The sequence below is a fragment of the Anopheles ziemanni genome, chromosome 3 (assembly GCF_943734765.1).
Source record: "Anopheles ziemanni chromosome 3, idAnoZiCoDA_A2_x.2, whole genome shotgun sequence".
In the NCBI taxonomy this organism is placed as follows: Eukaryota; Metazoa; Arthropoda; class Insecta; order Diptera; family Culicidae; genus Anopheles; species Anopheles ziemanni.
The window spans coordinates 95,693,884-95,704,122 of NC_080706.1; the positions used below are offsets into that span (position 1 = coordinate 95,693,884).

At 46.6% G+C, this 10,239-nt stretch overlaps 1 non-coding gene across 1 annotated transcript; it reads right to left on the reverse strand.

The window, feature by feature from the left end:
- Window positions 1-792: 792 nt before the first annotated feature.
- On the reverse strand, window positions 793-874 carry Trnas-cga (transfer RNA serine (anticodon CGA)). Its single transcript has one exon. It is a non-coding gene; the product is annotated as a tRNA-Ser (tRNA).
- Between the last annotated feature and the right edge of the window lie 9,365 nt (window positions 875-10,239).

Genomic DNA, 10,239 nt, shown 5'->3' on the forward strand with positions numbered 1-10,239 from the left:
GAACGGCAGCTCTACATTAGCTTCGACATCGAGGTACATCCCGAACTCGTCTCGTGGTGAGGCGTGGTATGGAAAGTTGGTGGTGTGGAGGGAGAAGAGCACTGGTACCAGTTTACTTTAGTGCTTCAGCATCGGGAAAACTCAACCGAGACGAAGTAAGTTCAACGTCTTTGAAGTTAGCAAACACCGCCAACGAACGTTTAGGAACGAAGGAACTGCGTCCTATCGGTGAAGTAATATGAACTACTTGGAAATTATTGCATGCACTAGAGTGAAGGATGCAAGTGTTTCTGGCGATATTATGGTGCAATATATACTCTTGACTCTTCCTTCGTGATTTAAACTACATTAAAGATTTCCCTTATCCCTTATCGGTGAAGTATTAATACTAGTGTTACTAGATCTTCTTTCACTGAAGATTCATTCAGATGGTTTCATGAATCATTGCGGATTCGAAATCTTCAAAGCTTAATGAATCTTTCGAAACCTTAATGAGTCTTCATGAATCTTTCATGGATCTGTCACAAATCTCCCCGATTCTTTCATATATTGCGACAAAAAAAAGGGTCCCTCAACCCATTTTTGGCTGGTGAATTTTCATCAGGTGGTGTGTCTTTAGAATAGGATTGGAATCTCTCGACGAAAGATTCATGAATCCCTTATAAGGCAGAGATTCATTCAGCTTCATGAATCTGAATCAGATTTACCCAACTCTAATTGATACGCAATTTAATAAGGTTTCTTTGTCAAAGAACATGTGTTAAACTACGAAAAAAGATGTGAGTGTATTTTCGCAGCCGGTAGGATTCGAACCTACGCTCCCAGAGGGAATCTGATTTCGAGTCAGACGCCTTAACCACTCGGCCACGACTGCCGCGTTAATCTTACGCTGCTATATCGGCTTCACGCTCTGTTGACCTACAATCAGATAACGCCATGCTCGTTTATTTTTCGTCATGCCACAGCTTGATTGCGCAATTCACACACACACACACACATACAGATAGATGCGAGCGTGTTTAAATAAAGAATTTATTTTTTGAAAGGTCAAATATGTGAAAGTCATGCGTGTGGAAAAATGTTCATGATGAAAGTGTTCCGCTTGGGATGTTTGTTCGGCATTTTGAATGTCGTAAGGGGTTTTTGCGATGCATGTTTTGGTTTGGGAAGTGTTAGTTTTTTTTTTTGTCGAAAGCAGTGGTCCTTGAACGATAAGAAAAAAGTATGTGAACCCGTTCCGAAGTACGAAACGAAAGCATCGATGCAAGTGCAGCTTCTGGAGCGATGGTGTTTACCATCGACTCTGCCGGGGACGCCCCGTTTTTATCGGCACATCGATCTTTTCTGATCACCTCCTCCACCAAACCCACACCCCCGGGCCCGGGGTCGCGCCATCCATCGCGGTAAATATGTTATCAAATTTGAATAAACTGCGCTCCCTCGCGCCGTCTTTTCTTCAAGTGGCGCAAAATTTACACACACCAAAATGGGCCGTAAACGAAACGAACACCCGGGAACCAGGGAGTTCCGACAGAAGGCGGGTGTTCTGGGGGGTTGGGTGGGAAAATTTATGCTTCGCTTTATTTCGCTTTAACTCTCTGCTCTCACTGCTCGATCGGATAACGCTGAAGGTGCCGAAATGATGGCGGGGGAAAGTTGTTTCGGAAGGTGTTTTTTGGGGGTAGATGATTGCCACAAATCGATCCGAGGTGTATGCTAACGATGGTTGGCGGTTTAGAACCCCCAAAACAGGCGTCGTTAGATTTTATTGGTAGGCATTTCTATTACCCATCGGAAGAGAAAGAGTTAGATTTTGAACACTTCCTGTGGGTGTTTCCTTTAGCTCCGAATTCATAACACATCTTTAGGCGGAGTAATTTATTTTAAAAAACGCTTCACTTCTCTCACCGTTGGAATGTTTTCCCCCTTGGTCGCCATTGTGTAACACGGAACAGAATATTTGGCCCGTAAATTTGTGACTTAATTTGACATCTTCCGGCATTCTGGGGGTTTTGTATCACCAAACGAGAAGGCGAGAAGTAATTCGCACTTAATCACCATACAACACAATTAACCCAGGCAAGTCATAGGCGCAGAATTCCCCCCCCCCCCCCATTCCACCCCACACGCGGTGCGCAACTCATCCATCCGGAGCCCATTTAGGGGGGTAGCGTAAATGAATTTTCATCCCAATTTCACCGGAAACCACCACCCTACTTTTCCTCGAGGTGGTGGATAAAATATGACTTTGCGGCGAAAATTAGCCGGAATTGGTAGTCGATCCGGTTAGAGACCGGTGGGATCGGTCGTGACCGGAACGGAGGCTTTATGAAGATTAAAATTTGCAAATCATCATCACTTGGTTGAGTGTTCCTCTTTGCCCTGGCGCCGGCCAATTAAACCACTCAGACGTTGACGCGTGCAGCCCTTGGATGGGGTTTAGCTTTTTTTTTTACGAGCGAAATGAAACCGTCGCGTCCATCCGGGCATAAATAGCTCGATTTTCCCTCCCCCCATTCTTGGGTGAGGTTCGTCGTATTGACACGAAGTGATAGTATCCGTTTTCCTCATGCAATCCTCGAGAGTCTCGGGCTAGTTTACACCGTTCGTGGCGATGTTCTGAACGGGGGAAAGGGATCACGCCGTGTTCGCAGTAATACCTAAACGGGTAATTAATGTCATAATTAATTAATTTACGAGGCACATTTTCTGTTAATTTAAATATCTCGCGTTGCCGGAGTCATTTTGTGAGCTCCGGATCGTTCCCGGACAGAGGAGGGTGGGAAGTTTTGTGATGGCATCCTACGGTGGAGTGTTTGAGGTTTATCTAGCGAATGGGTGGAAGAAGGTCTTAGGCTATTTTAATTGAATCGCATGGCGTCGTCTTCGTGTGTTTTTCGCTATGAATCTAGTCTACTTCTTTCTCGAACCCTGATCTCCCTTTCGCTACATAAACACACGTTTTATGAGGCCAGATATCCTTCCTCGGGTTGCCGGGTTGTGGGTGTTCATTTGTAATTTACGATTTCCGGGCCACTGGCAAGATGTCTTCCTACGCGTGACCTCCCGGGCACTGTTGCTGTAAATTTAATAGCACCCATAACCATTTATTACAGTTCGGCGTGCAGACGCGACACTTCGCGTTAATGGCGGGCGCCCACTCTTTTCCCCCGGGAAACGTTGGGGTGTTATTGGATTTCGGCGTTCCGGTCAATCGCGGTCGCTCACTCAAGGAGGTTGTGATGATTCAAATAAGCATCACACCCAGGTTGAGTGAGTGATCGTGAAAGAGATTACTCGAACTGACGCTCATCGTTGTTGAATGGCTTCGTCGTCGTCGTTGTGTCATACGTTGAGTTCGTTCCCGAAGCCGCAAAAAACTTTATACTGCCACAAATCACAAACAGCATCACTGTGGTCCGTTTCTACCCACCTTCTCCTCTCCGTGCTTCCCAAAACACCAAACCTCCTGAGGAGGACACTCGGAAGCATTGGTTTGGTTTCCGGTAAGCAGAATAGATGGTGACACCGCCCCCTCTCCCGAATGAGATGAGATTTGGTCTGACTAAATTAATTATTTACCATTTTCTGCACCGCACTGGGTTTTCCCTTTGCAGCGATGGCATGCAGTGACTTTGTGTGTTTTCGAAGTGCGTTTTTCTCTTTCGCACGGCGCGAACAAAGAGAATTTTCACAGTTTCAGTTCATCAATATGGCGGACGTACGCAAATTCGATTGAAAGAGAAGTTTCGACATTTTATGTTCGTGTAACTAAGGTTTTAATTTAAAGCATCGGAAATGAGTCAATTTCTGATTAGGGTGAAATTATTTACCCACCTCTTTCCTTAAGTAACTTTTACTTTACTTTTAGTGTTGTGCTTAATGCATATTTTGGAAGGTTCATTCATATGAATTTTTCACCTAAGATTCATTTAGATGGATTAATGAATCTTTGCGGATTCGAATCTTCATAGCTTAATGAATATTTCGAAACCTTAATGAATCTTCATGAATCTTTCATGGATCTGTCACGAATCTCCCCGATTCTTTCATAGGCGTGGACAATGCGACCAAAAACAAAAAAAGAGTCCCTCAACCCATTTCTGGCTGGTTTTCATCAGTTGGTGTGTCTTTAGGACTCATGAATCTCTCGACGAAACATTCATGAATCCCTTAAAAGGCAGAGATTCATTCAGATTCATGAATCTGAATCAGATTTGCACAACTCTATTTACTTTACTTTTAAGCAACACTTGATATCCTTTGGTAATGCGGGTAATAAAATTACCTAAACTACACAAATTAAATCGCAAATGAAAGAACGGCACAACATAGTCGATGGCAACAGAGAACCGACGATTATGTCCTTGCCCGAGTGCAGTACTTTCGGGCTTAAGGATCTGAATGATAGAGCGTTTCCGGTCGGTTGAGTCTCATTGTGGCTCCGGGCATCCCCCCGTGGCGTGGGATAGAGCATAATTTATGAACCCTCCGGTAGCTGCAATTTGCCCTTGATGGAATACGACTCGTCGGCAAGGAAGGAACGGTTACTGGATGTGTAGGTTTACTTTTATTTTTGCTTCTGCGCGCTCATTCCGATCCCCGAAGCTAGTTTCGGGGTGCGGATGCAAGAGCGGCGGGATCGTCCGGGTGGTGGTTTAAGGGATCGCATTGAAAAGTTCGCATTTCCGGCAGAAAGTCCATCAACCGGCCCCAATTCCTTTCCGGATGGCCACCGGTTGACACTGCCATCAGGGGAAATCAATTTATAATTCCGGCTAGTTTCTCGGCGTCGTGGGGTCAGTGGAAACGGAAAAGGAAAGGCAGTAGGATCAGGCTCGTTAGATTGTGAGGTTGGAAGAGTGACCACCGTTTGTGTGACAGAGTGGCTCATTACTTACTTTACGGCTGAACAATGGTCATTTGCACTTGAATAAAATATTTGACGATTTTAAATTTATGTTTCTATGCCAGGCCTACTGAGTACGACATATCTTGCCAATGTGGAATGACATTAAATAAATCGTACCTTAAACAGGGAAGTGGTATATGATAACAATTTAAATCGTTCGAAGGTTTGTAATAAATATGAAGATCAACGATGGTGAAATCAAAGAAGAGAAATGAGGGCGATAAAAACCAAACGTGGTCTATTGGCAAAGTCATTAGTGGTCATTTTTCTCTGTCTTGTTTCACTCTCAAAAGCTAACACTAAAAAAGCTCATAAATGTCCCAAAAATAACACGGTCCAGCGAGTCAAGGCCGGAAGTGAGTGTCGTCGTGGATTGCGTGAGAATATTAAGTAACTGTAACGCCATTGCAAGTTGCCCCGGCAAGACCTTAGGAAAACAAGTAATTTTTCAACTCGAGCAATCCCATTTCGTCGGCAACTTTTCGTCGACGGTGCTTTTCCGGCTAGCGTTGCCTTCCTGCAGCATGCTTAACGCAAAACGCGCCCCAACAACCGGATGCGCAACCGAACTACGAAGGAAACATTACGATTTTCCTTCCATCAACTCGGGGTCGGGGTGCGTCGAGCGAAAGGAGTCGAGCGTCTTTGGAAAAAAATCCGGCTGGAGGAGGATTACGTGAAAGAAAAAAACAGACACACGCAAACACACAGAAGAGAAACTCATAAACCAGAATTAATTGGGCGTTCAATGTGCGCGGAAGCATAGCCCGCGCTTCTGCTGGAATGGCAATTCTAGCTTTTTTCGGTGTTGGTTTTTAATGGTGGCGGAGTTAATAGAGAACATGAACAAACAAAAAAGCTGTCCGGGAAAGGTAAGACAAGGAAAATGGAACATTTCAACAACTGTGAAAGACAGGAGAAGAAAAAAAAACCAGACCAATAAACAGACCCCAAAATAGCTGTTGGTTTTTCCTGTTGTTTTCCAACCATCGAACCATTTTTGTTTCGGTCAGTGAAGCAGCAGTTTTTCGGGGGACTTCCCGAAAGGGATCCGGATCCGGATGGCTCAACTCACTTGATACTGTCACAACTGTCCGTGCCACAGTGATTGGGACACTTTCCACTCGGGAAAAGGTCATCCAAATCCGCCGCTTCCGACGGGAGTTTAGAATCTTACCTGAAAAAAAAAAGAATGGAGAAGAAGAAAAGCAAATGAGTGATAAAGGAAACCGTTGTAGTCCATTTGTCGCGGAGAGATTTATGGGCGATGCGATTTTTTTCCCCCCACCCCCGGGGGGGAGAGGGATTTTTATTTGATCGTTTCCCTGTTCCTCCTTCCACCCCCAAAATTCAAGAAAAAAAAACCCAAGGATATCAGAAATATACTCCCAAAGCCACCTTTAAAGCGAGGGTCCTGTTTTACTGGGGATGCGTTGGATTTCCTCGAGTAAGGAAAAACAGAAATCCTCCGTTTCCCAAACAGAAGTTAACGACCGAGCGTTCTGTCGGAAAAGTTCTGGAGCATAAATAGAGCGGTGAAGGAAAAGCATGATTTGCAGACCACCCCGGGTACGCTATGAAAGTTTTGGCAGAAATGTCGCCGGCTTGATGGAACTGGGCATGTAGTGATTTTATTGCGCACGGAGACGTAAAAAGGGAAAAACCGTTCGATCGATCCAATGGCAAATGGACACGGACACGGTTTCCCCCCCCCCCCCCCCCCCCCCCCGATCCATAAGTAGCGTCATAAAAATCACAAGCGAACGGCTTGAGCCAGACCACCAGACATGTAGAGGGACATTCGACCAGAGATTTGCTCGGTTTTACTTTCCTTTTTTTACAGCATTTTCCATGTGTAGCGTTTCCAAGCTAAACTTTCCCATCTCCTGGTACGGGTGGCGTAATGGGCGGGCGATGATTTACGCCCTACTGCATGCCCAGCACGTGGTGCATTTTGTCGTGCAGCGATTCGAATTTATTAGATTGGACACTGCATTTCATCTGTGACGGACGCATCATCCATCCATCCGTCCATCGAACTCGATCTCAAGCTTTCTTACGTCGAAAGTGCCAATTTTTCTACTTCTCCCCCACACACACACTGAGAGTAATGTTCCTTGCGTCAAAGTGTCTGATGGGGAGGACACACACACACCCGAGTTCGGGTGACGTTTGACGGTCATCCTCCCGAGGTCCGGGATTCCGACATTGATTTATTGACTTTGACTTTCGGAAGAGCAATGGAGGATGGCTTAAGTTCAAGAAGCTGCGAGAAGTAGCTCGAGCATCCTTTTGACAACCACCGTGACTTTTCCTTTGTTTTCCGTGACGGTGGAACACGCGGCAGGGAGCCCACCAGGAGGCGATGATGAAAAAGCTTTTTCTATTTATCACGCTGCATCGGAAGGATGTCATCTTTTCCCATCACCATCACCACCATCATCATCATCGGCGAGGACAAAGGTTTCGCATCTGCTGGAAAATGTCGCTATTGCGAACCCGCATTTACGTTGCATGTTGCCTTCGTCGTTTGGTCGAAGCCACTTTTAGATTTTTCCCCATTTCGAAGGGGTGGTGGGGGAAGGTATTTCCCGGGGGCGTTGCATCGCCAATTGCATGCCAGTGCAACGATGGCGACCACGCTTGAGTGGGTTGGCTTCCTGGAGTGTCTTGCCGTTGGTTGGGAAAATGAGTATGGAAAATCATCTTTTCTTTTCCTTTCCAACCTGTCTTGGCGCATCAAGAGCCACTCTCGCCATATTGGCTGTGGCGTCTAATTCAATCAGCATCTTAATGCTAGCACTACCAACACACACTCTCACCATCATAATTCCGAACCCGGCGACCTTTCGCGGCAAGACGCGTTTTCCACCCCAACAGTTCTTGCTTGCGGGAAAGTGAAAATAAAGCCAAATTTATTGCCCGGCAATTTGCGATGGTTTCATTTAAGGAAAATTTTGCATTAACGCCACGGAACCAACCTGACTTTCGAGGAAACATTCGAGGGAGTATCGGCGGGAAAACACTTTCCCCATGGCACGACATCGACACCGTTTTCTTTGCCGCGGCAAGATTGAGTCATATAGCATTGGTTTTAATAGTTTGATCTAATTTTAGGCCACCATTTGTGAAAGCCAACTCGTTGAAAGTGGAAAACCTCTGCCTGCTTCGATCGCGTTCGCGTTGGCGAATTTTCATCGAAACCAGGCTGGGGGTTTCATTTTGCCTAACGTCTATTTAATCTAATCCGTTCGCGACAAACGTTGACACCCTTCCGGTGTGGAGGGGGAGGTGGGGTTTTTCCGAGCAGCCAATTTTGCCACGCGTTAATTAGACACAGGGTGGGAGGAGGGGTTGAGTTAACGTTGATTTAAGTGTCGCCGAAACCTGATTTACTTGACGAGCGTTTTCGCTCGTTCGCCAAAGTGTTTATTTGCCGAAGTGGTGTTGTATATTGGCAAAGCACATGCACAACTTCGATCGAGCAATTACGCTCACGAAGGAAAACACATGCCCCACACAACACCTCGAGGGAGTGTTCATTCAGTTGTGTAAGTATTTTATCGTTCGGTAAACAGTCGGGTACGGAAATGGAAAACTGCAAACTGCCTCTTGCCAGCTGCTCTTTCTGGGAAAACGGTTCCGGTGTGTGAGGAAAACTTACGTTCCGAGGTTGTTCCATCCACCCGATCGTTTCAAATAGTGCTTGCACAAACACAGCATTCGCACATCAACGCATACTTTGGGGCTCCATTTCCCCGTGCCTTGTAGCTAGTTTTTGCCTTCCATTTTCCCACCCTTTTGGGAAAGGTGTTGATCGGCATGCTGGGCAGCAGAACGTTAACAATGTCTTTATCATGCCCGATCCACACACTGGCGTTTTCCAATGTCTACGCCGATGACGATGGCTTATTCCTCTCCCCTTTCTCTCTCTCTCACACTCCATCGCTTTCCCGTTGTTGCTGGTTGGAAATTCAGCGGCAGATGGAGCTGGTTTGAAACATGCGTTTCATGCAACGCAGGACCCCGAGGTTCGCTGCAGGTGGCGGCAGACCGAGGCCTCTTTCTCTGCTCTGGTGTGGCATAAACTGACGCCACGCACAATACAACCCGTCGGTCCTATGGAAAACGCACATGCAACGTATATGGTGCAATCCTTGCTGGATTAGTGCGCCTGAGTAGCATAATCGGTGACTCGGTCGGTAGGACTCGACCCGAATGGGAATTTGAAAATGGAAGAGAGGGTGGAAATTCGGAACCCACTTCCGAGTGAACGGAGGAGGACGAGTTTTCCATCGATTGACAGTTCAATCAGAGAGAGAAAGGGGGATGGAAGAAACACCCTCCGATTCACTGACTCAAGTGCATTTCCCTAAGATCCTTCCCAGATGCTCGTCCCAACGATGCTATGACGCTCGCACATACACATTTCCATCAAGAAAATGGCAAAGGAAAGCGGAAAGCGTATCGTAAGACAATGCAAGGGCATGCGGCATCAGCATCAGCATTCGGTCCACCTCCACTTGACCTCATCCTTTCTCCTTTCTCAACTGTCTTTTCAATGACTTCCTGCACCTTCACCCCCCTCCCCCCTCCACACTAGCCCATTTGCGGGCCAGGTTCCGGTTCCGGACACACTGCGATTGGTTGAATACGTTCCGCGCAAAAGTGTCCTCGTGGTGGCGGTGGTTTTTCACGAGACTTTGCGAAGATGCATATCATTGATAAGGGAGGAAGGAAAGTGTGTGATGGGAAGGTGGAAAGTGGGAGGGGGGTGGTCCTTCGAGCAGGTTTCGAAGCCATGAGAAACTGCTGATAAGACAATTGTTAAGTGGTTGTTCTTGAGTGACAATGCCCTTCGAAGAATGCTTTTCTACCTTTGGCCACCCTTCCCCCCTTTCTCTGTTTCTCTTTTCTCCCCCCCCCCCCCCTTCCTCTCTCTAAACAATGTCCGCTTCATGTCAATGCTTGCTGCCAAATGGGAAGGTTTAGCGTTTTTTTTCCAACAATCCGGCGAGGTGCTCCGGAGCGGAGGGTAGCGGCAGTTGGTTGGCCGTCTTAAGAAGTCAAGTGAACGGAAATCTTCGAGAGCGTCGAGTTTGCATTGTGGTCGCCACCGAGAACAAAAGGTAGCAGGCGGAGGGAGGGGCGAAGAAAAGATCATGAGCCCCCCGTCGAGGGGTTTTTGATTCGAATGCGACTTTTCAAGCGGCGGGAAAAACCCACCGAGGAGGAGTTTGTCTTTTGGGGGTTTTCCCGGGAATTGAATGGCGTAGAGTAGAAAATTCAATTGTTTCCAGCATTTGGCACAAAAGTTGTACAAATAT